The sequence below is a fragment of the Vulpes vulpes genome, chromosome 14 (genome assembly GCF_048418805.1).
Source record: "Vulpes vulpes isolate BD-2025 chromosome 14, VulVul3, whole genome shotgun sequence".
NCBI lineage: Eukaryota > Metazoa > Chordata > Mammalia > Carnivora > Canidae > Vulpes > Vulpes vulpes.
In genome coordinates, this window is record NC_132793.1 from 50,607,936 (window position 1) to 50,634,618 (window position 26,683).

General features: G+C 40.3%; 1 protein-coding gene across 29 annotated transcripts in view; it reads left to right on the forward strand.

Annotated features, from left to right (window-relative positions):
• Window positions 1-26,683, forward strand: part of PJA2 (praja ring finger ubiquitin ligase 2) — a 223,438-nt gene that overhangs the window by 149,023 nt on the left and 47,732 nt on the right. Inside the window, exons 1-2 of one of the 29 annotated variants that reach the window (XM_072736624.1) lie at window positions 8,155-9,004; window positions 13,656-13,865. The exons of 25 other annotated variants lie outside the window; for them this stretch is intronic. The gene's annotated coding sequence lies outside the window, so the exon portion shown is untranslated. Of the gene's footprint in view, window positions 1-6,879; window positions 7,071-7,877; window positions 9,005-13,655; window positions 13,866-18,260; window positions 18,394-26,683 lie in introns of those variants that run through there. 3 more of the 29 variants (XM_072736596.1, XM_072736626.1, XM_072736623.1) reach the window with 3 other exon arrangements.

The window sequence follows — 26,683 nt, forward strand, 5'->3', positions numbered from 1 at the left end:
TGCGGCTGGTCAAAGCTCTTTGACTATTTGTGAGGATTCTCAGCATAAACTTGGAACCCATGATTGTAGACGGCTCCTCCTCGGCCAGCATGGGTCATTGAATCCCACTTAAGTACCTTGGAACACTGGGTGGCTCAGTGGTTGAGTATCTGCCTCTGGCTCAGGTCGTGACCCTGGGGTCCCAGGATGGAGTCCCACATGGGGCTCCTCATAGGGAGCCTGCTTCTCTCTCTGCCTATGTCTCTGCCTCTCTGTGTGTGTCTCTCATAAATAAATAAATAAATAAATAAATAAATAAATAAATAAATGATTAAATAATTAAAATCTTTAAAAGAAATAATAAATTAATTAAAATCTTTAAAAGAAATCTTTCCCCGTCACCTTTTTCACCACTAGGTGGACCTTATGTCTTCAGGAAATACACTTCCAGGGAGTGTTTCATGACAGTTTAGTATTTATCTGTTACATCACTTAGGGTTGCTTAATTAGGATGACCTTTTGTAACAAAATACTGTAAATTCATGGTACTGGTTTAGCGGTTGGTCAGCGAGTGGTGAAGCAACTGATTTCAGACGCTGGAAAGATGGAGATCCGTGCTATGCAATGTCAAAGCATTTGATTAAACAAACAGCTATCACTGTGGTAATGTGGGATGTGGACAAAGTGCTCCAGGAAAAATGTTTTGAAAACAGAATGTTAGAGGTGTATATTGTTACTACTGATTGTTTAGCAAAGTATGAGATTAAAGAGATGAGCTCAGACAAGAAATGGTTGTGTGCAAATAGGAATAAAATAGAGAAATTCCAGAAATTTGGGGGCTGCAAATGATTGGAAAAATGAACTTCCACCAGACCCTGAACTGTAGATAAAAGACTAAGAAAAATAAAATAAAATAATAAAAAATAAATAAAAATAAAAGACTAAGAAAGATTTTGATCGACACAGGACAATTCAGACTAATATTTAGGGGGGGAAATCCAGTTTAAGAATATAGCTTTCCCATCTAAACCTGACAGTCATCACTGTTAAATTGAAAGAGAAGCATGGAGGCTAAGATGCAGAGATTAAACCAGACTTGAGAATTAAATCTGGCACAGAACTTTGGATAATGGCTCCTATATCATAAAACTGCTTGGAAGAAAAATATCAGAACTTTTGTTAAGATTTGGAAGGACTTATATTGATAAAGAACTATTGAGTCTACATTAGAAATGCATTTCCCTGTTCAAACTTTAAAACAACCATTTGGTGGACTTCTGGTTGCAACCACAACGAGTTAACTTCCATCAGACTAACTTTCCCACTTAAAGCAATTATAAAAACTGGGGAAACACGTAAAACAAATGTTTGAAGGCATTGAAGAGTTAGCAAAGCAAGTAGAACTTGACAGCCTGTGATTCTTGAGAGAATTTAAACCCCAAGGTGAACTTCACGTTACTCTGGCTTTTCCCCTGAGCATATACATCAAATTGTAGTATCAAGGACCAGAGTCCAAGCAGAATTTGGTTCTCTTAGTGCACAGTGGAAACAAGAGGTCAGAGTACAAAGTCGCCAAAATGGTGAAACTAGAATGGAAAGTCCCCAAGAGGAAGGAACTGCAAATAAGGAACCTCAAAATCTTCATATCAATTCCCTTAAAGTTATTGGCTGACTCTTAAATGATGCAGGCAAAGAGCAAGATTCCAAGAAACCAAGCAGAAAACAGTGACTGAAGATTATAAAGAACTAGGGAGAGGTTTCAGTCGTCATGCAGCCTGGGAGTCAAAGACAGGAATGTAAGTCCTGCCAAAAGACAGAGATCTTAGTAAATATCCCAGGTCTCCCGTTGAGACCCCAAAAGGTAACACCCTAAGAGTCAGAACCACATCCAACGCATAAGGGCTACATCCTACTAGGAAGGACAAAACCCAAGTGGAGTAGTCTAACAGAGCTTAAGACCGAGCTTCCAGGTTCAAGGTGACCTGCTGGTACATCATGATCACTAATAACTGTGTCCAGGCTAGCCTAATAAAAAAACTCAGAAATCCTTCACATTCTTTTCTTCCATGCTTCCTTTATTCTATCGGCTAGATGTTGGTACTCAAAGTTTAAATGAAAGCCACATATTGAAGATGATTGAGCTCAGGTCCCTAAATGTGAAGGAGAGCTTCCTGCCTGTCCTACTGAATGGGCGTTTAATAATAAATTAATTTATTGCATAGTCTTACATAGGTACTACTGAGTCCTAAGATTTTAGTTGTTTCAGTGGCTAGAGTATCTTAAACAACCTAATATATACCTCGTATAACCTCTCTATCACCTCATTTAAATGGATGGCATAGTTTAATTATATCTGGTTTTTTAGTTGAAGAAAGTTAGGCTCAAGACAATGGAATGACCAATGTAAACTAAGGTCATTCCGCTCATAAATGACAAGGCTAAGATTACATTTTCTATTTCTTCTTGAGTCAGTTTTTGTGGTTTGTGTCTTTCTAGAAATTCGTCCATTTTTGCAGAGGTTTTCTAATCTGATAGCATGCACATGTTCTTAGTTTTCCCTTATAATTTTTTTAAAAATTTCTGTAAGTTTAGTAATAACGTCCCCTGGTTTTAGTAATTTGAGTATTCTCTCTTTTTCTTGTTCAGTCTAGCTAAAGGTTTGTCAATTTTGTTGATCTTTTTGAAGAACCAACTTTTGGTTTTGTTGAACACTGGACATTTAAAAAAACATAGTGTGAAGACTCTGAAAATCAGATTCTTCTTCTTCCTGGGGGTGTTTCGTTTTTGCTGTTTGTTGCAGTTGCTTTTGGCTTGTTTGGTGACTTTTCCGAACTAGCTGCATAAAGTCTGTATTCTTTGTTGTGTGTGGCCATGGAAAGATTCTGCTTGGTTAGCTTAGTGCTCAGCCTGTGATTAGAGAGATTTCCTTACATGTCTGGAACCAGTGTGTCCCCCAGAGTTTACTGAAGGTCTCTGTGTGTTGTGGCATGGGCATGGCTTCAACCCTAGGCCAGGCATTGCCAGCTCTCCCTTAACCTTCATTTTTGGCTTCTACAGAGCCTCAAGGTCAGCATATGGTGAATGCTTCGGGCCTCCTTGGTTTTTCCTGATCTTATGCACAATTTAGCACAGCCCTGGGCGTGTGTGTAGGTTTCTAATGTGTGTGGGTTTCTAGATTCCTATATGTTGGAGTTTTTCAAAATTCCTACAGACATTTTCCAACTTTTCACTCTTTTTGGTTAATCTGTTGTTTGTCCCAACTGTTTCCACTGCCTAAGGTGACTGGAAAGTTAATCGATTCCCTCTCATTCACGGTTTTTGACAAATGTATCTGGGGAAAAGGCTTTTTGCACTGGTTTGGCTCTGAATCAAATCAAATGAAGACAGTCTTGCAAGTGAGATCTTCAAGGGAACCACCAGTTCTGTGAAATTATTCTCTTAGAATTGGATTTTGAAGGCACTCCAATCTCACTCGGCTTCATTAGGTGGCTGCCTGGCTGTTGGTTTTCACCATGATCGTGGGCTGCTGCTTTTCAATGCAATAGCCGAGCTGTAACTGGGGGGACTGGGTTAAAAAAAGTCAAAACAGCACAAAAGCTTGTTGTTTTTACTGAGAGACTCAGCTGTTTTCTTGAATAAATGCTTCCTGGATTGCTGCAAGGCTTCGGTTAATATCCAGAATTTGGAAAACCTTTATTCTGACAATTTTGCCAGTTTTCTTACTGCTTTAGTGGAGAAAAGAACTTTCAGAGGTCTTTATGCCTCTGTTTTGCTGATGTCACTTTAAGGCTATATAATTAAAACTCAGGCCCTCTAACTCTTTGACCAGTCAGTCCTCTGTCTATGATACCTGTGGTCATAAAACTTTACATGCATCTGAATCACCTGGAAGGCTCACTAGGCTATAGATTGCTGGGCTCCACCTTTAGAGTTTCCAATTCAGGTCTGAGGATGGACCTGAGAACGTGCATTCTTAGAAAGTTCCCAGGGATCCCTGGGTGGCACAGCAGTTTGGCTCCTGCCTTTGGCCCAGGGCGCGATCCTGGAGACCCGGGATCGAATCCCACGTCGGGCTCCCGCTGCATGGAGCCTGCTTCTCCCTCTGCCTGTGTCTCTGCCTCTCTCCATCTCTCTTTGTGTGACTATAATAAATAAATGAAAATTTAAAAAAAAAAAAAAGAACCACTGTTTTACACCACTCCTTCAACACGTTGCCTTAGGGGGTGCTTCTGACTCTGGAATCAGTAGTAATTATATGTATAAGCCAGTAATATGTATTATTATCTCTACATTATACATAATAAAATAATACATAAGGTAATATGTATTTAGTACTTACAACATGGTAGGTATGATATGCTTTACCTTTATTAGGTTTTTTAATGCATCTGATGACTCATGAATAGACATTATTGCTTTCCCCATATTTAAATTGGAAATCAAGGCCAGAAAGGTAGATAGGTTGCCCAGAGGCACACAGACATAAATGCCGGAATTATTGTAAGAATATGGTCTGTTTGATTCTAGAGTACATGCTTTAAGCCTCCATGGCAGTGTTTCCCAAAGAGTAACATAGACCCTAATGCCTTGGATGACTTCAATTGGAACATGCATGCAAGATTAAAAACAATGACTCATATAGTGAGAAAGTGATTCCTATTTTAGCTCTATTTTTCTATCCTTTGATTACATCATAATAAAAATGCCATTTGCACGCTTATCTTCAATACCAAGCTTCTTATGCTTGGTAACCTCCCTGTTTTAACAGGTTTAGAGTTTAGGCTCAGAGACATTAGTAGGCAACAGTTTCTAGCTGTCATTTAAAAGATTGTTTCGTCCACTTTTCCATCATAGTCCTTTTACAAAGTTTCCCCTCTTAAAGAAATTGTAGAAAAATACATTTATTTAAAGAAAATAATAAATAATACTGCGAATAGTATACACAGACATGGTATGAAAAAGATTGAAATTTGAGAAACCTTGCCCCAACATATTAGTATATCCAAATGGATCAATATGCAACATCCCAAAGGGAGATTAGGGAAGTGTGATTAAAATATAAATTGTGTTTCCAAGAGGGAGAGACTTGGATGGAAAAAGAGCCACAGCTTCTAGAGCAACATGTGTAAAGCATAGAAATACCAAGTGGGACATGCTTTCTTGGATTTAAGAAAAAAAAAAGAACTACAAGGGTGGGCTGAGAATTAGATTTGATTTCACAAAATGTCTATATAGCAAATCGTCGTAACTGAAGTTCCCATAGTAAACCTTGGATAATTTGTTTTAATCACAAAAGTCCCGGTTTTTGCAGTTGCCAGGGGCAGCGCAAGAAGTAAGCACTGGGTGTTATTCTGTTGGCAAATTGAACACCAATAAAAAATAAATTTATTATTAAAAAAATAAAAATAAATAAATAAATAAATAGTCTTTCTCTATTAAAAGAAAAAAAGAAGTGGGGCTCTTCGTTCTTGGGGGGAGGGATGCGATCAATATTTCCGAGCCCGGGCGGGTACGTGGTGGGGCGGAGGGGGCTGGGTTGGGGACTAAGGCGGGAGGAGAGCAGGACCGTAACCGGAGAAGCAGACACGTTCAGAGAGGGGGGAAACAACAAAATTAAAAAGAATAAAAAAAAAAGGAGTGTGCGGGCCGAAGCAACCGTTTAGCATCACGGACACGATGCAGTCCACTGTTACCCGTGTTTAAATTAAGCATAAGGCCCAGGGACTACAGCTGTTGTATTTATGTCGGGGCAGGTGACGGGAGCTGGTCCTTCTGGGCTGCACAGCCCCTGAGCCTCCCGGGGCAAAGTGGGGGGGGTCAGGACCCGGCTGGGGGCGGAGGGGGGCAGGCAGGAGGCCGAGTGCCCCGCCCTCACCCCGTCTCCACCTGGGCGGGAGGCGCACCGGCCCGCAGCGTCCCGCGGGGAGGGGGAGGGGAGGGGGGTGGGGGAGAGGAGGGGAGGGGAAGGGGGAGAGGAGGGGAGGGGATGTGGGAGAGGAGGGGAGGGGATGGGGGAGAGGAGGGGAGGGGGTGGAGGAGGGAGCGGGGGGCCGAGTGCCCCGTCCCCGCCCCCCACCTGGTCGGGATGCGCGGCGGCCGGAGCGTCCCCGCGGGGCGGGGCAGGAGGAGGGGAGGGGGCGGGGCAGAGAAAGGGGAGGAGGAGGGAGGGGAGGGACTGGGAGGGGTTGGGAGGCCGAGTGCCCCGCCCCCACGCCGTCCCCACCTGGTGCGGGTGCGCGGCGGCCGGAGCGTCCCCGCAGGGGTGGGGGGCGGGGCCCGCGGAGCGCGCGGGGGCAGGGGGGGCGGGGGGCGCGAGGGGGGGCGGGGGGGCGCGGGGGCAGGGGGGGGCGGGGGGCGCGGGGGAGGGCGGCCGTGCCCGCGCTCGCCTGTCGCCCCGCCCGGCTCCGAGCGGCAGCGCGCTGGCCTCGGGCCCGAGCCGGTCACCGGGCGGCCAGGCCTCGCGGCTTAGCGCTGAGCGGGAGCGCGCGGCCGGGGGGGCGCCGAGACCCTGCAGTCCGGGCGCTCCCGCCCCATCGCGGAGGCCCCGCCCTGTCTCGCAGCCCGAACCACAAAAGGCCGCGCGCCGAGCCCGCCCCGCCCCGCGCCGCGCGTCGCAGTGCCGCAGGGGCCTCGGCCGGCCGGGCCGGGGGCGGGGGGGGGGGGGGCGGGGAGCGCAGCCGCAGCCTCCCGCCCGCCGGCCAATCGGCGGCGCCCTCCTGGCCCGGGGCGGTCTGCGGCGCCGGCTCGGGCCGAGTCCCTTCCCCTTTCTCTGCCACGTTCCAACCGGTGACGTGACCCACTCCTCGGGTCCCCATTGGGCGCGTGGACTTTTCCTGCAGAGGTCCTGGGCGCCGATTGGCCGGCGCCGCCCGGGGGCGGGGCCTGCGTGCCCGCCTCCTCCGCCTCCGCCGCGGCGCTGGGGGCGGGACGCGCCGCCGCCGCCGCCTCTGCTTCCGCCGCCGCCGCCGCCGCCGCCGCCGCCGCCGCTGCCGCTGCGCGTTCCGCGGGGGAGGAGTCGGGGGCGGAGAAGAAGGCGGTGGTGGCGCTGAGGCTCGGGCGCTGCCGTCGCTGCGGGGCCGCTGCACTGTTGGGTGAGCGTATTTCCTTTTTCCTCAAGCCGAGCTTGTCGTGGTGCGGGGAGCGCGGGGGTCGGGGCGAGGGCGGTGGCGGCGCGGCGGGGGCGCGGCGGGGGCGCGGGGGGGCGGGGGAAGCGCGGGGCCTGCGTCCGCCGCCGGCCATGGTGGGTGGGGTTGGCGGCGCCACGGGCCCGGCCCCGGCCCCGCGCTGCCCGCCGCCGCCGAGTGCTGCCCGGCTGCCCGCGGAGCCCCCGCCGCCCCCGCCCGGCCTGCCGTTGCGGCCGCTCCCCGCCGGGCCGGCCTGCCTCCCGGGGCCCTCGGCCGCGCCGACCCCCGCGCGGCCCGTCCCCCCGAGCCCCCGCCCGTGCTCCCGCCGGTGCTCCCTCCGTGCCCCCCAGCCCCCCTCCGTGCCCCCAGCTCCTCCCTCCGTGCTCCCGTCGGTGCTCCCTCCGTGCCCCCCAGCTCCGCCTCCGTGCTCCCCCCGTGCTCCCTTGGTGCTCCCCCCGCTCCCGCAGCTCCCGCCGTGCTCCCCGGTGCTCCCCCGGTGCTCCTCCTTGCTCTCCAGCTCCCTCTATCCTCCTTGATGCTCCCTCCAGTGCTCCCCCTAGCTCCCCCCAGCCCCCCCGTGCCCCCCCAGCTCCCCCCCCCCCCGTGCCCTCCCATGCTCCCCCAGCTCCCGTCGGTGCTCCCCCCGCCCCCCAGCTTCCCCTCCCCAGCTCCCCCCAGCTCCCCCTCCGGTGCCCCCCCCCCCGTGCCCCCCGTGCTCCCCGGGTGCTCCGCCGCTCGCAGTGTCAGGCCCCCCCCCCCCCCCCCCCGCCCGCCGCCTGGAGGCCGGCCTCCCGCGGATGGCTGCTTGCTAAATCATTTTGCGCACCTTCGAAATGCTGAGTTTAAAGCCGCCCGAGGACCAAGTTGAAGAAAAAAGGGAGGACGTAAAATACTCTTTTTTTTTTTTTTTTTGCAAAGAGGAAGAATAATCTGTTGAGGAGACTTCCCTCGCCAGGCATTAAAATTCTTTTTTTTTTCTTTTTTTTGCTTCCCGTATGCACGGGCCCTGCTTTGAGTCTGCTGCCTTTGTGAACTTTATGTTTATGTGGGGTTTTTTTTTTTAAGGCTTACTGTATTTGCTTTTTTTTTTTTATCATGACCTATTTGGTCAAATTTCCTTAAAATGGCAGTCCCCTCTGCCGAGGACTCCAGATCATTCCAAGAGCATGTCAGTAAATATGAAAATAACAGAAAGAAGCGTGTTAACGATTTGTAGGTTTTTTTTTTTTTGTCTCATAGCATCCATCCCATTTTAATAGGAGATGACTCTAAGTCCTGAAAATTGGCCCCAGAAACGCAAGCTTGATGTAAAATTTGACGATATAAGGAAAAGGACTATGGAGCAAGACTTGGACACTTGTCATCCTCCTGTCCTACTCCAGTCTCTGAAGCTAGCCATTTACTGGGCAGTTTTAGAAATGCATTTTTAAACACATACATATAAAGTCGGGGTTCAGGGGCGAGGCGGGAGGAATACCAAACACATCGCTGTGTCCCTCCTTCCTCTCACCTGCCCACGTGTCTGGCCCACCTTGGTTTGTTCTATAGGGCTTTCTCTGATAACTTTGTAAAGGGTAAGCGGTATTTCATTGGTTTGGAGGAGCTAGGATTATTGACCTATTGAAAGACATTCCATTAGTTTCTTTTCGCTGTCAAATACTGCTTTATTTGAAGCCAACTTTTTAATGCATTGATTAGTTTTTAGTTGCACACTTTAAACCTTAAACATTTTTTTAAAAATTCCAACAGTTGGAGGAATGAACGTAAGGTAAATAGTGCAGCACCCACTTTCCCTTCTGGTCCTGCTTTTATTCTAAAAGTCACCTGTTAGGGAAACGTCCTCTGTGTGTGATCACTTCTGGAGCATAGATTCCCTCCAAGTGGAGTTCCTGCGTTAAATGGTATGCATGTTTTAAATTTTGATGACCATTTCTCCCTCTTTCCAGAATTATTCTTGACTGTTTCTTATGCATTTCTTCCCCAGATGAACTTTAGACGCAACTTATAAATTTTAAAAAATCCTTAGTTTTTTGTTTTCTTTTTTTGAATGTGACATTGAAATTTTAGATGGATTTGGGGCAAACTGACCTTTGTAATACTGAGCCTCTCCCCCAGAAATATGTGCGTGTATGGTGTGTCTTTCCCTTTTATTCACATCTGGCTTTATATCCTTAGTTTGGGTTTTATAGTAGTTGTGTCCCCGCCCCCCATACTATGGCATTCCTTCCTAGTAATCCTGGCTAGAGTGTGATGTGATTTGCTCTAGTGGATAAAAACTTGCAGGAACATTCTCTCTCTCTCTTTCTGGTTATAGGAAAACTTACGGATTTTTTTTTTTCTTGTTTATCATGAATCTAATCACTTTTGAGTTGGTGATTACCTAGAAGTGTTCACAACTTTCTGGCTTTTCATTTTTTTATAACCTGTATTTTCCTCATTGCTTTGGCTAGCATACACTTGCGGTATAATTTTGAAGAATAGCAGTGGTGGCTAAAAATGTGGTGTTGTTTCTGACTTTGAGGGACTGCTTCTGATGTTTTAGCATCAATTAACGATGTTTGCTGAAACTTTCTGTTAAACGGAAATTTAAACTTAACTCTGTTAAGTTAAAATATTTTCTTCTCTTTTTGGCTTTCCAAGATGATTTTGTTGTTGTCTTTAATTTCTGATGACGTTTTTAAAAACCGTATAAGTGGGTGTTGAATTTTATTGGTGGTTTTGACTTTTGAGTGGTTATGTAAGGGCATCACCAATTTCCCTGGTTAGTATTTTCCCAAGTGCGTTCCGTTTTAAAGAATCAACTTCATTGAAGATAATTTGCATGTAATAAAATGTTTTAATTTAAAACACACAGTTCAGTATGTTTTGACAAATATGTATATCCTTGTCACCACGACCACATTCAAGACTAGAATGTTTGCATTACCATGGTCAAGATAGAGGATATTTCTGTCATTCCCAAAAGTTCCCTTCTGCCCTCTACAGTAAGAGACATTTGTACCCCTCAGCCCCGTGAAATCATTGTCCTCTCTTCCTCACTCTAAGTTGGTTTCATTTGTTCTCAAATTTCATATAAATGGAATTATGTAAAATGTACTGTTTTGCATTTAGTTTTTTTCCCTTGACTGATGTCTCTGAGAATCATACATGCTTTTGTTTGTGTTTAACTGGTTCATAGCTTTTTATTGTTGAGTTGTAGTCCATGGTATTGATTAACCACAATTTGTTGACCATTTCACCTATTTATGGATATATTGATTGTTTCCAGTTTGGAGCTGTGTTTGATAAAGCTGCTAGCAATGAACATTCATTCATGAAGTTTTGTGTGAACACAGATTTTTGTTTCTCTTGGGTAAATACCTAGAAATGGATTTGTTGCATTGTATGGTAAGTGGATGTTTAAATATAAAAACTTGCCATACTGTTTCCCATTTTACAGTTCCAGTTGCTCTATGCTCTCATCAACACTTGGGTATTTCAGTCTTTTTAATTTTAGCCCTCCCAGTGGGTAGGTAGTAGTATCACACTGTAATTTTAATTTGCATTTATCTGATGATTAATGATGCTGAAAATTTGGTCTTGGTCATTTTGTGTCTTCCTTTGTGAAATATCTGTTCAAATCTTTTGCCCATTTTTAAACATTGTCTCCTTGAGTTGAAAGAATTCTTTATGTATTTTTTCATGTAAGTCCTTTTACCCAGACAAATACATACACAGTGCAGTCGGAAGCTTACCTTTTTATTTTCCTAACTTTTCAAAGTAGAGGAGCTTTTAATTTTGATTAAATTCAGGGAGACCTGGGTGGCTTAGTCTAAGTGTCTCTTGGTTTCAGCTCAGGTCAAGATCTCAAGGTCGTGAAATCCAGCCCCGTGATGGGTTCTGGGTTCAGCCAGGAGTCTGCTGGAGATTCTCTCTCCTTCTTCCTCTCCCCCTCCTGCTTGCACTTGCTCTTTCTCTCTCTCTCTCTCTCTCTCTCTCTCTCAAATAAATCTTTAAAAAAAAAAATCAGCTCATCAGTCTTCTTTTATGATTTGTGTTTGTGTTCTAAGTTTCCTCGATGCAAAGTTGTACAGATCTCTTGTGTTTTCTTCTACAGGTTTTATAGTTATGGTTTTTATGACAAGGTGTATCCTGCATTTTGAGTTAGTTTTTGTATCTGGTGTGAGAAGGGTTAAGTCTCCTTTTCTCAGTTCTAGTACCATTTGTTAGGAACACTTTCCTTATTGAATTAACTTAGTCAAAAACCAGTTGACCATATGAGTCTATTTCTTGACTAACCCTTGATCTGTGTTATGTCATTTTGCCAATACCACATTGTCATGATTACTTTGTTACTTTATAATAAGTCTAAAAGTCAGGTAGTGCAAGTACTCCCAACTTTATTCTTTTTTTTTTTTTTAAGTCTATTTTTTTTTGTTTTGTTTTGTTTTGAAGTTTTTATTTGAATTCCAGTTAGCCTAAAGTTTAATAAATAGTTTTGGGTATGGTATAGTGATTCAACACTTATGAACAATACCTGATGCTAATCACAAGTGCGCTCCTTAATCACCATTACCTATTTAACCCTATATCCCCTTCCCACCTCTCTTCTGGTAACCATCAGTTTGTTGTCTATATTTGAGAATCTGTTTCTTGGTTTGGCCCTCTGTCTCCTTTTTGTCCCTTTGCTTCCTTCTTTTGTTTCTTAAATTCCACTTACGAGTGAAATCATATGATATTTGTCTTTCTCTGACTTAACTATTTTTCAAAATCATTCTGGCTATTCTAGTTTCTTTCCTTTTCCATGAAATTTTTTAGAAGTGACTTACTGGTTTCCAGCTTTCTTTATTAGGTATAATAGGGCCTTTATCGAGTTATTATTATATATTAAGTACTTTTTTTTTAGTACTTTTTATATATTGAATATTACCGTATTAAGTATACCAGGCCTTTTATCAAGTTAAGGATGTTCCCATTCCTTTTCTTTGATTGTTGGGAATTTTTATCAAATGAACATTGAATTTTACTGTATTTATTAAGATAATAAATATTGCTTATCTTTTTGATCTGTTAAGATGAATTGCATTGCTTTTTTTCAAATGTTGAATCAACCTTGCATTCATTTAGCATTATATTATCATTTTCATAAATTTGTGGATTTGATTTACTCATCGTAGTTTATTGAATACTTTTTTGTATTTATGTTCACTTAGGATGCTTTTTTTGTGTAATTTTTTTTGTGTTGGAATCATGTTGGTCTCATAGATTTTGAAGGTGTTTCTTCCTCTTACATTTTCTGAAAAATTTTGGATAAGAGTATTATTATTTCTTAAGATCTTATTTTTGAGAGACACAGAGAGAAAGAGAGGCAGACACACAGGCAGAGGGAGAAGCAAACTCCATGCAGGGAGCCTGATGTGGGATTTGATCTTGGGTCTCCAGGATCATGCCCTGGACTGAAGGCAGGCACTAAACTGCTGAGCCACCCAAGGGTCCCCCCAAGAGTAGTATTTCTTTAATAAATCTTTCTTGTTAGAGTTTGTAAGTTAACCCATCTGGGTCCAGAGTTTTTTTTTTTTTTTTTTTTTTTTTTTTGAAAGGTTTTAAAAGATAAATTAATAGTTGTAAGATGATTAGGATTATCCACTACTTCTTGAAAGGTTTTGGTTTTCGACTACATGAATCACTTGTACTCACTATATGAGCGTTAGTGGTTTGTGTCTTTTTTTTTTTAAAGATTTTATTTTTAATTTTTTTTTAATTTTTATTTATTTATGATAGTCACAGAGACAGAGAGAGAGAGAGGCAGAGACACAGGCAGAGGGAGAAGCAGGCTCCATGCACCAGGAGCCTGATGTGGGATTCGATCCCGGGTCTCCAGGATTGTGCCCTAGGCCAAAGGCAGGCGCCAAACTGCTGCGCCACCCAGGGATCCCGGTTTGTGTCTTTCAAGGAATTTATCTGTTTCATCTATTCATCACCAGAGTTGTTTCTTTATTTTCCTTTTAATGTCTGTAGCTACTATAGGGATGTCTTTTCATTTATTCCTTATGTTGGCAGCGTTTCCTCTCTTTTGTCTTTATTAGTTTGTGTCCAGGTTTACCAATTTCATTAATTTTTCCAAAGATTTAGTTTTTTGTTTTATTGCATTTTTTAAAAAAACCTTTTTGGTTTCATTGATTTTTTTTTTCATTCACTTTTTTTTTTTTCTTTTTTTTTTAATCCATCCCTACAGTCTGGCTTTTTAATTAGGTGTTTGGACCATTTATGTTTAGTGTAATTACTGATGTGATTGGATTTAAATCTATCAACTTAGTAGTTTTTTTATTTAACTTGTCTGCTGTATGTTCTGTTTATCTTTATTATTAGCTCAGTACTTACACTTACTTTGGCTCCTTAAAAAATTTATACTGGTTTGTCTGTGTTTTGTATCATGCATCTTTAATTCCAGTCTATATTCAGGCAATATTACACAACTTTTTATATAGTGTCAGAGCTCCTCAACATTATATTGCCAGTTTCTTCTTTTTTTTATTTTTTTATTTTTTTTTAATTTTTATTTATTTATGATAGTCACACAGAGAGAGAGAGAGAGAGAGGCAGAGACACAGGCAGAGGGAGAAGCAGGCTCCATTCACCGGGAGCCCGACGTGGGATTCGATCCCGGGTCTCCAGGATCGTGCCCTGGGCCAAAGGCAGGCGCCAAACCGCTGCGCCACCCAGGGATCCCGCCAGTTTCTTCTTAACTATCTTTTGCACAGCTATTGTCATCTATTTTATGCTGTAAGTTCACAACACCTTGCTAACTATGTTTGCTTTAGGCCTGCATTGCCCATCATGTCACTAGCCAGTGTGACTATTTAATTTAAATTTAGAGTAGTTAATATTAAGTTTAAATTAATTTCCTTTGCATACAAGCCATTTTTAAGTGCATAGTAGCCACATGTAGCCTTTAGCTTTCAGATTGAACCGTGTAAGATGACTGTTTCCATCATCCCAGAAAGTTCAATCAAACAGTGAGTGCTCCTTCACATACTTCTGTTTTGAAGTAATTAAAAATAAGGAAAGCTATGTTTTACATATATCTTCACTTATGTTTAAAGTTCCACATTTCTTTGTAGAATCAAATGTCTGTTTTATACTCTTTCTTCAGTTCAAGTTTACTGGCAACATGTGTCTTGGGTTGGCTATAATGTACCCTTTTTTTTTTGTTTTGGTTCTTTTTGGAGAGTGCTGAGTATGGAATTTTTTGTTCGTGCTGTTTTTCTTTAAAGATGTCATGTGTATTGTCTTTCTGCTCCCACAGTTTTTGATGAGAAGTCAGTTGTAATTCTTCATTCCTCTGCATCAAAAAATTTTTCCTTTATTTTTTTTTTAAGATTTTTTTATTCATTCATAAGAGAGACAGTGAGAGAGAAGCAGAGGGAGAAGCAGGCTCCATGCAGGGAGCCTGACATGGGACTTGATCCTGGGTCTCCAGGATCACACCCCGGGCTGAAGACAGTGCTAAACCACTGAGCCACCCGGGGTTCCCAATTGTTGGGTTTTTATAGCAGGTTGAAAATGATTTCTGCTGGGGTGTGCATGTTTTCTGCTTACAGAGTAGTGTATGTTTTCTGATCATTGTGGAATTAATTGCAACTTAGTAACAAAAATAACTAGAAAGGCTCCAAATGTTCGGAGGTTCAGCAGGATATTTCTAAATAGTGAATTAATACAAAACAAAGTCACAGTATAAATTAGAAAACATTTCAATCTGAAAAAAATGTTGCATCAGAACTTATGGGATGGAACTGAAGCAGTACTTTGAGAGAACTTTGTAGCTTTGTATGCATATATTAATAAAAAAAAAAAGATTAGAAGTTGTTTAAGCTTGCAACTGAAGGGAATGGCAAACCAAAATCAACTTAGAAAGAAGGACATGGTACATATCGAAGTAGAAATTAAGGAACTACAAAGGTTTTAGTTTGTTGAGAGGACTTTTCAAAAGTAGTAAGTCTATAATGAGAAGGAGAAAATGAGACAAAAGTTACCCATACCAGGAATTTAAAAGGAGGCATTATTACAGATCCTATATATATTAAACTGTTAATAAGGAGAAGTTATGAACAACTTTATATTAACATTTGATAACTTTTTTTTTTTACTTTATCAAAAACTTTTCCACAGACAACCCCAGGCTCTACTGAGAAAAAAAAATCTTTGACAACATTTTATGATTTTAGCATAATCTTGATAGGAAAACCTGACAAGAGCCTGACAAAAGGGGTAAAGTTATAGGCCAATATTTATCATGAACACAGATACTGAAATAATACAGTGACATAGAATGTATACTCTAGATTACACATTTTTCCAAGAATGCAAGGTTGTTTTAATATTTTTAACATTAATCAGTGTAATTCATCTCTTTAACAGAATAACATAGAGAAAAAAATAAGATCGTTTTTATAGATACAGAGAAATCCTTTGACAAAGTTCAGCATCCATTCATGATAAAAATCCTTATCAGCTTAGCACTAGAAGCAATAGAAGGAAATTCCTTAACTTCCTAAAGCATATCAGAAAATGGGGGCACCTGGGTGGTTCAATTGGTTAAACATCCACCTTTGGCTCAGGTCATGATCTCAGGGTCCTTGGATCAAGCCCTGAATTGGGTTCCCTTTTCAGTGTGAAGTCTGCTTCTTCTTCTACCTTTGCCCCTCCCCTCCTTGCTTGTGTTCTTTCTCTCTCAAATCAATAAATTCTTTTTTTTTAAAGTATCAAAATGTCTAACTAACTCAGTGAAAAACCTTTTTTCATGTCCAATATCTTTCTATTCACTGTTATATTGTAATATGTGTTATACAAGGCCAGTATGCAAAAAGAAAAAAAAAGAAAAGAAAAAAAGAATTGTAAGTTGTGTACTAGCAACCAGAAATGTGTAGAATAAAACTAGAGAAGTATATTTAGAAGAGCATCAAACTGTGTAATCTAAGAATAAATATAATAATAATTGGGGAAAACTTCTATACTGAAAATGATAAAACTGCTCAGAAATATTTTATTTTTAAAATTTTATTTTAAAGGTAAAGAGTCTGGGAATGGAGCAACAGCAGGAGAGGGAGAGAGAGAATTTCAAGCAGATGGCTTGTGCTGAGCATGTAGTCTGACTTGGGGCTCTATCTCTCGATCATGACTGGAGCTGAAATCAAGAGTTGGATGCTTAACTGACTAAGCCATCCAGGTGCTCCCAGAGACATTTTAAAATATTTAAATAAATGGAGAAATATTCCATCTTTTTGTAGTAGGAACCTCAACATTGTTACCATGTCCGTTTCCCTCAGGTTGAACTATAGGTTTAATACAGTCTGATAATCCCAGAATTTTTTTTTTTTTTTGGTGGGGTGGAGGGGGTCAAATTGGATTCTGGAATTTATATCAAAATACAAATGTCTTAGATGTTAATACTTATTACGTATTTAGAGTCATTAAGACCGTGTGTATTAGAACAAGGTAGATAAAAAGGCCAATGGAAGAATATGAACATGTAGAAATAGACCTTTACCTAAACCATTCTTGGTTTATGACAAAAGCTCCACTGAAATTAAGAAGACAATGTGTTTACTTTTAATAAATAATGTTGACAAACTGGATATCCACATAGTAATAAAATGAACCTGGATTTATACCTGGTACCATCTTCAAAAGTTCGTTTGAGTTTTTGATCATGGATCTAAATGTGAAAGCTAAAATTATAAAGCTTGTAGAAGAAAACCTAGGTGACTATCTTCATCACCTAGGCAAAAATTTCTTAAACATAAAATCGATAAATTAGACTGCATAAAATTAAAAATTTCTGTTTATCAAGATAACATTAAGAAGGTAAAAGGCAGGGCAGCCCCGGTGGTGCAGCGGTTTAGTGCCGCCTGCAGCCCAGGGCGTGATCCTGGAGACCCAGGATCCAGTCCCACATCGGGCTCCCCACATGGTGCCTGCTTCTTCCTCTGCCTGTGTCTCTGTCTCTGTTTCTCTCTGTGTGTGTGTGTCTCTATGAATAAATAAAATCTTTAAAAAAAAAAAAAAAAGGTAAAAGGCAAGCCACAGACTGTAAGAATATTTGCAACAAATAAATTCAGTAAAGGACTTCTATCCAGAAAATATACATAAGTTACAGATCAAAAAGAAAAAGGCAAACAACTTATTTTTAAAAAACACGCAAAAAAGTGATCAGATTCTTTATAAAAGAAGATATCTAAAAGGCCAATGTGTACAGGTAAAGTTGCTCTACATTATTACTCATCAGGGAAGTGTCACAGTGAGGCACCATCCCACCCCTACCAGAATGGCCAGGTAGACATTCACAATAACAAGTGTTGCTAAGGATATGAAACAACTGATACTATTATATATTGCTAATGAGAATGTAAATTGTTTCAGCCACTTTGGAAAACTGGTAAAACAACTGTTGTAGCTAAACATAGCCCTGTACTGTAACCCAGTAATTCCAGGTTGTACTTCCCAAGAAAGGTAAAAAATATGTATAGGATTATTTCTAACAACATGAGTGAATCCCTGAAACATTGTGTTGAGTGAAAGTAGACCGACACAAAAGAGTTCATACTGTATGGTTCCAGTTGTGTAGTTTAAAACAGGAAAAACTAATCTGGGGTAGTAGAAGTCCAAAAAGTAGTTGCCTCTGGATTGAGCTAAGTTTAATCATTTGGAAGGGGTAAAAGAGAACCTTCTGAAATGATGGTAATGTCTTCTATCTTGATCTAGGTGGTAGTTACTCAGATATATAACCTGTGTAAAAATTCATTGAACTATGATGTGTGCTCAAGAGTTTTGTACTTTTTTAGTTTTTCAACGAATGATTGGAGAGAAAAGGAAAGTACTTGAAAATATTTTTCGTGAAAATTTCCAATCACATTTCTATGGAGTATAAGGAAACCACATTTATATATCTTGCATCAACATTTTGCTATGCTTGTTTTTTTTTGTCTCTCCAAACCTACTTCTGTGAGCTTTTTTTTTTTGTAGGTAACACATCCAAGTGTCTAAATATCAGAGGTATATTAATTTTTTATTCTGAGCATGTTTTATGAATTTTTATCAAATGAAATTTGCTACATTTGGTATGCATAACATTGAATTTTCTATTTTCCTTTTTCCCTTACTCTTCGTTTTTTTTCTTAGCTCATTGACATGGAAATAAATATATGGTGTTTCTTTATTTGGAACTGATTTGACTTGGCCTCCCAGAGGAGGGTGAAGTAGGGCCCTTCTTAGTTTTTCACATCTGAAACAGATCTTCCCATCTAAATAAGAGGTGAATTTGAGGAATATTTCTTCATCGTATTCTTTAATGGATTGATTATTTTATTCTTCATCTCAATTTGTCTTTGACTTTAATCTTTTTTCCCCCTAGCTGATTATATTTCCAGTGAACCATAGAAGATTTTCTTTGTTCTAGTGTGCGGGCTATATGTTCATTCATTTCTTTCTTCATAGATTTCTCTCTATGGGAGTCTTTTAGAAACAGAATTTTGTAACATTTGTTTATTTATTCTAAAGATTTTATTTATTTGAGAGCTTGCTCAGAGAATGAGAAAGCACAAGTGGGGGTAGGGGTGGGAGGGAGGGAGAGGGAGAAGCAGACTTCATGCTGAGCAGGGATCCTGACATGGAGCTTCATCCCAGGACTCTGAGCCAGAGGTGGGCGCTTAATTGAGCCACCCAGGCGCCCCATTTTGTAACAATTTTTTAAACAATTTTTGGTGAGATAGAGGCTTTACCATAATCAATTAGAAGTAAAGTTTTTAAATTACTTAAATATAAGAATTTGGGATTATCTAAAGGTTTGTTTCTGATTACATATATTTTGTGTTTTTTAGTGAAAATTTCACTATATCAATAATGAGTTCATTATTTTCCAGTAATTTACAGAAAAGTTGTCAAGAAAGATAGTATTTAAGTAAGCTTAGCTTTTTATCTTTGTATTACTAGGAATAGCAAACCCATTTGACCTCAGAAATTTAACAGTTGTTCATTTACAGAATCTAGTAGTCACATCCTGGAAGTTTTCTTATGTAGCAGCCTGTGACTTCAAAGTCTAGTGGTTATTAGTACATTATTTGATTTGCTGCAATTGACTCTGTTAATTTATTAAGGTGTCCACTTGTTTATAGCAATATATGGGGGTAGTATTACCTTAATCCTTATTTATTATGTATCTGCTGGTTATATCTAGTGGAATATTTTGCAGTTGTCTGTATGTAAAAGCAGCCATTTGTGCTTGTGCCTAGAAAAGATATGAAAAATCCAGAGATAGATTAAAAACAATATGTGAGTATGAGAAATAATTTAAGTACAGGTTTAGATTGTTATTCAAAATAGATACTTTATTAATCTCTTAGAGTATTTACTTTGCCTTAGCAGCTAAAAATAGATGAGATAATGTTAGTAAACTAAGTTAAAATATAATTGGTTCTAACATATACAAAACAGCCTGCTAGCAGCATTTGTCAGTTTGCATTGTTGAATTTATAGCTCAAGTTTGATAATAATTACCAGAATTTTGTATGACTAAATAATTATTTTCCTGAAAGAAAATCAGGCTAGATAATTTTAGAAATTTGTTTTATGAGGAGTTTTAGGAAATAATTTTAGAACATAAATATGAGAGAATAAGGAGCAAATTTTCCAATGAATTTGGAAGAGTAATCAAAACATTGCCCTTCAGATAGTTGGATTAAATTTATTTGCTTCTTAACTTTTCTGTTTCTAGGAAGGACACTTAAACAATGAGTTATTTATAAGCAGCCTACTAAATGGGAGGAAATGGTTGCAAATTATACATCTTTATCAGGGTTAATATCGAAAACATATTAAGAATTCATACAACTCAATAGCAAAAAAAAAAAAAAAAAAAAAATCCAGTTAGAAAATGGGCAGAAGATATGAGTAGGTATTTTTCTGAAGACAACATATAGCTGGGCAGCAGGTACGTGAAAAGATGCTCAACATCACTAATCATCAGAGAAATGCAAATCAATGAAATATCAACTTACATCTGTTAGAATGGCTTTTATCAAAAAGGCAAGAAATCATGAGTGTTGATGGGGATATGAAAAGAAAGAAACCCTTGTGCACTCTTGGGGACAATATAAGCTGGTGCAGCCACTATGGAAGGCAGAATGGAAGTTTCTCAAAAAATTAAAAATAGATGATCCAGCTATTCCACTCCTGGGTATTCATCTGAAGAAAACAAAAATACTAACTTAAGAAGATATACGCACCCCCATATTCATTACAGCATTATTTACAACGGCTAAAATATGGAAATAGCCTAAGTGTCTGTTCTTGGATGAATGGATAAAGAAAATGTGGTATAAAGCCAAGGAATACAGAGGTTTACTGGCATTCACCAGAAGCCAGAAGTGCGAAAAGGATTCTCTGCTAGAGCCTTTGGAAGAAAATATGGTGCTATTGACTCCCTGATTTTGGACCCTTAATCTCCAGAACTATGAGAGAATAAATTTGTCATTTTAAGCAAAAAAAAAAAAAAAAAGAAGAAGAAGAAAGGAAAAAGGAAAGCAGGAAGGAGGGAAGATTTTCCTGGAGAAGAAAAAAGATGCAGTGTGTGTGTGTCCTTGCATGCACACACAATGGAGTATTATTCAACCATAAAAAATGAGACCATGCCATTTTCAGCAAAATGGATGGACCTTGAGAGCATTATACTTACTAAGACAGAGAGAGACAAATACTATATGATCTCATATGTGAAATTAGTAAAAAAAAAAAAAACTCATAAAGCTCATAGATACAGAGAACGGATTGGTGGTCACCAGAAGTGGGAATGGGAGGCCAGCAAAATAGGCAAAGGGGTAAAAGGTACAAACGTTCAGTTACAAAATAAGTCATGGGTGTCTGTAGTTAATAATACAGTGTTGTATATTTGAAGGTTGGTAACCTAACCTCTTAGAACTTCTCATCACAAGAAAAAATTTTATTCGTTTTTATGGTGATGGATGTTAATTAGATTTACTTTGATGATCATTTAGCAGTATGTGCAAATATCAAGTCATTATGATATATACTCAACACTAATATGTCAATTATACCTTTATTTTGTGTGTGTGTGTGGGGGGGGTTTTTTTTGAAGTGTGTTATTTTTGGCTCCCAGCACATAAGGTCACAGGGGTATAGATCCAAGCTTTCAGGTGAAATTCTTTTGGAAATTTAACTGATTTCTCCTTCTCTTTGGCTAAAATTTCACTTAAATCAGCCAGATTTAAATTCTAAAAGTAAGTGTTCCTGATTCAGTAGCTTTTTAGTAAATATTCATTAGATAACATAATATAGGAGCTAAGCGGCAGTTCTGACGTTGCCTGCAAGCAAAACACCAGTATAATTTATTTTGACACTGTCAACCCTAACATGGCACTTCCTATGCTGAGAATGAGCATATCTTTTAAAAGGGAGAAAATACACTTTTATGAGTTGGTATTAGAAAATCTTTGTTCTAGTAAAAGGTAGAAGTATGAGAAAATCTAATATCTAAGTATACGTAGTTTAAATTATTTGTATTTTTTACTTATTACATGATAATTTGTTTTGCTTCAATAGACCTAGCAGCTCTGAGCATTTATATCTAATAGTTTCTGAGTCAGAAATTCAGGAGCAGCCTGGCTGAGTGGTTTGTCTCACAGCCTCATGAGGTTGCAGTCAGGATATAGGTCGGGATTACAGTCACCTGAAGGCTTGATTGGGACTTAAGGTGCTGCTTCCCTGTGTGGTTCATTCACATGGCTATTACTGGAAGACGTCAGTTCCTTCTGGCTCTTGGCAGGAACTGCCAGTTCCTCAACACGTGAACCTTAGGATTACTGGAATGAGCTCATGAAATAGCAGCTTGCTTCTTCCAGAGAGTGAGCTAAGAGAGCAAGGAGGAAGCCACAATGCCCTGTATGCCCTGATCTTGTGCATTATACGTTGTCACTGCTGTCACATTGTCTTCAGTAGAAACAAATCACTAAGTACAATCCACACTGAAGGGGTACAGATTCTGGTTTTTGAAGAAAGAATACCAAAGAATTCATACAACAAAATTGTTCATTTATCCACTTGTTCAGCCGTTTACATACATGTTATGTTAGACCATGTACTAGAAGCAGTGCATCTAATAGACATAGTGCATTCAAGTAAAAATAAAGCATTTGTCTTTAAAATTACCACTCTAAGTCCTACTGCTTTCCCTTTACCTATTCTTTTGAGGGTTGTTTCTGTTGTCTCTTTATAGCTGCTTGCATAATGATGCTAGTTAAAATGATAAGGTGATGACTTCTAAGCTAATAAGATCTAGAATTAATACTTTGTTGATTGACTCCTTTAATTCTTAACAACACATGTATATAATTTGCTTTATGATAATTAGGAATATATAAAAATCCCAAAGATTTTGAATTGAGTAATTGTCATAGGTAGAGGGGAATCATAGGTTACTTATCAAGTGAATAATAGTACAAGGAGCGAGAGACTAATTCAGCAAAGCAAACATCTTTTCAGAGGGAAGGAACTCAGAGACCGAATGTTTCTGATTCAGTTGTGATACAAATTTGGAACTGATGAATAACTATTTATCTGACACACCACTGTGGTGGTTATTTCTTGTTATTCATCCTCTCTCCTTCCTGTTCTGCTTTTTTCTTTTTTATATCGAAATGAGATTAGCACTTTTGTAGATACTTGACTATGGCTGGCCCTAGGGGAAATAAAAACATTTAGTATCTGCAGAGAGGTTCTAGTCTACATTCCATTCATAACGCATGAACCACTATTGAAAGTAATAGTAATAACAATAATAAGAAAAAGCAGAGAACAAGAAAGGAAAGTATAAGAAATTTATTTATTTATTTAAGATATTTTAAATTTACTTATTCATGATAGACAGAAGCAGAGACACACACAGGCAGAGGGAGAAGCAGGCTCCATGCAGGGAGCCCGACATGGGACTGCATCCCGGGACCCCAGGATTGCCCTCGGCCAAAGGCAGGCGCCAAACCACTGAACCACCCAGGAATCCCCGGAAAGTATAAGAAATTTAAAAGATTATTACAGAGAGTATAGGAAGGCTGGAAGTAAAAGTAGATGAAGTTTACCATCTCAGAGTGAAAATGAGAAAGATAAGTTTACAGGTTTACAGACAAAGGATTCATCTACATAGGCCAAATACAGAGAAAATAGGAATTTTAAAAAAGGACATCTCTGAGACAAATTGACAGGAGTCTAAAACCTAATCAGGCCTCTGTAGGAGAAATTTTAAAATGGCCTACCCCTAAAACAGTCCTTGTGACATTATAGAATATCATTTATTAAGATATTCCAGGAAGAAAAATTGATTTACTTACTAAAAAATGAGAACTAAATAAGCAGGATGGGATGCTGTATGCAACATGAGATGCTAAAAAACAGTGCCTCTCAGAGTTTGGAAAAGGTGTTGTCTTGCCCTAACCTAAAGCGTGAGGAAGGCATGCAAGGACCCAGAGTTTACCTTCTTACATAAAATTTCTGAAACAATTACTTGATCTTCTAGGAAAGACAGAGACACACACCTCCATATTGTGTGTCCCATTGTGAACATGGGATTCAAATCAGGAGACTTAGAAGTATAACCAAAAGTTATCAGAGCAGGGGTCACAGGCCTTGAGAACAAGTAGACTAAGTTTAGATGAGGATGTTGGAGGGCTCAGAAGAGAATATCTTTAGGAAACAAGTGGAATCACATTAAACAATTTTTCAGGGGCACGTAGGTGACTCAGTTGGTTAAGTGACCAGCTCTTGATCTCAGCTGAGGGCTTGATCTCAGGATCCTGAGATCCTGAGTTGGGCTCCATGCTGAATATGGAGCGTATTTAAAAAAAAAAAAAAAGACAAAAAAACCCTGTTATTCAGAAACCGTGATTCCCAGTTTTCCTGTACTCTTTTCTGCTCCAGTTTTCTCTCACTGTCTCTTGACAGTATTCTCATTAGGCTTTTATATCCACCGTTCTAGCCAAGGTGCCCTTGTCGAGATCTTCAGTATCCTGCATGTTGCTAAGTTCAGCGGCCAGTTGTAGATCCTTCTCATACTTTATCTCTTAGCAGCATTTGGCACAGTTGTCAGTTCTTCTGTCTGAGGCACTCTTCATTTGGCATCCACACTCCGGGATTTTCCTTTTCTCTCATTGGCCTCTGTCAGTTTTTCTGATACTTCTTTTTTCTTGGTCTCCTCGTGTTGGATCATCACAGGGCTCAGTCCTTAAACTTTTTTCCTTCTCCAAGTACACTCAGATGTCCTGTCTTCCAGGCTCCTGCCTTTTTGAATATTATCTATATACTGATGACTCCCACATTTGTGTTGGCAGCTCAGTGTTTAGTCAGCTGCAGACTCCTATCAGTTCTACTAGAATGTCTGATAGGCATCTCAAATTTATACATCAAAAACCAAACTGAAGAGACTGGGGCCCCTGGGTGACTCAGTGGTCGAGTGTCTGCCTTTGGCCCAGGACGTGACCCTGCCCGTGTCTCTGCCTTTCTCTCTCTGTGTGTGTCTCTTATGAGTAAATCTTTAAAAAAAAAAAAAAAGTGCACTGAAGATACCTTCTCCAAACTTGCTTCTTCCACAAATTTTCCTATTTCAGTTCATGGTAATTCTTATGTTTCTAGTCGGCCAGGCTATAAAACTTAGAATCGACCTTGACTCCTTACCTTATTTTATAACGTTTGTCACTTCTGACACTGCTTTCACAGTCAGCACCTCCGTTTTTACCCTGGTCTAAACTATTGTCTCTGGCCAGTATGATTTCGATAGCTTTGCAACCAGGCTCCTGGCCTCTGACCGTGTTCCCCTTCAGTCTATCCAAAACAGTAGCCAGAGTATTCCTCTTAAAACAGAAGTGAGGTAATGTCTGTTCTGTGTTCAGAACTCTTCAGTGGTGGTCCAGCTCATTCAGAATAAACCTACATTGCTTGCATCATCCTGTGAGGGCCCATGTGATCTGTCTGTTGCACCTCACCCCCATCACACCCACCCTAATTAATTTTCTAATCTCACCTGTTGCTCTCTTGTTCATTCTATTTCAGACTTCTTGTGGTGATCACATCTGGAAGTTCTCAACTCAGGAACTTTCTTTTATTCTGCCCAAAATGTTTTTTTTCCCTAGATTGACACATGGCTCTCTCCCTCACAGGTGTTTGCTCAGATGATCCTTCTCAGTGAGGTTTTCCCTAGCCACCCTATTTTAAGTTGCACACCCTCAGCAACTCTTTATTCTCTGGTTTATTTTGCTCCGTAGTATGTATTTTCTATTTATTTACTTCTTTTTTTAATAATAAATTTATTTTTTATTGGTGTTCAATTTGCCAACATACAGAATAACACCCAGTGCTCATCCCGTCAAGTGCCCCCCTCAGTGCCCGTCACCCATTCCTCCCCACCCCCGCCCTCCTCCCCTTCCACCACCCCTAGTTCGTTTCCCAGAGTCAGGAGTCTTCATATTCTGTCTCCCTTTCTGATAGTTCCTACCCATTTCTTCTCCCTTCCCTTCTGTTCCCTTTCACTATTATTTATATTCCCCAAATGAATGAGACCATATAATGTTTGTCCTTTTCCGATTGACTTATTTCACTCAGTTATTTATTTACTTCTTGTTTTGTATAGTGTTAATACCATAATTTTAGAAGGGCAGGAATATGGACAAGTATTTGTCCTCTTTGTTCATTATTGTATCCTCAGTACTGGAAATAGTGCCTGGAACATGGTGAAATAAAGCTTTATTCTAAAGAAAAGACTTTGGGGGTGCCTGGATGGCTCAGTGGGTCAAGTAAGTGTCTGCCTTCGGCTCAGGTCATGACCCCCAGGGTCCTGGGATGGAGCCCTGGATCAGGTTCCCTGCCCAGTGGGGAGTCTGCTTCTCCCTCTCTCTCTGCCTGCCATTCTACTTGTGCATGTGCATGCGCTGTCTCTATCAAATAAATAAAATCCCTAAAAAATAAAAGACTTAGGGTGAAATACTCGTGAACTTAAATCCTTTTTTTGGTCATCCTTTACAATTGCCACATACTGTACTGTGAATATGTGAAGATTTAAATTATTTCAGGTCGCTTTTCTTAGTACTAAAACAAAATTAGGGTTTATGTTTTTGCCAGTATGGTAAGTTTTTTTTTTTATTATTATTATTGGTATTATTTACCCGTTAGCTGTTGCTAACAGTGTGACTTGGTTCAGATATATTAGAGCATCACAACCTGTTACTGAATTTATAATTTAATGGGAGAGTGTATATCTGTACTCCTAGTTGTATATTAATACATAATAATCTATGACTAGACACATAACATATATGGTTAAGCTCATTTGCAGAACTTTTTTTGTATGCTTTTTTTACTTTTAAAATTTGAACACAATTAACATATAATGTATTATTGTTAGTTTCAGAGGTAGAGTTCATGGATTCATCAGTCTTATATAACACCCAGGGCTCTTTACATCCCTCACGTGCCCTCCTTAATGTCCATCCCCCAGTTACCTCATCCCCTCCCCCCGCCCCTTCAGCGACCCTCAGTTTCTTCCCTTT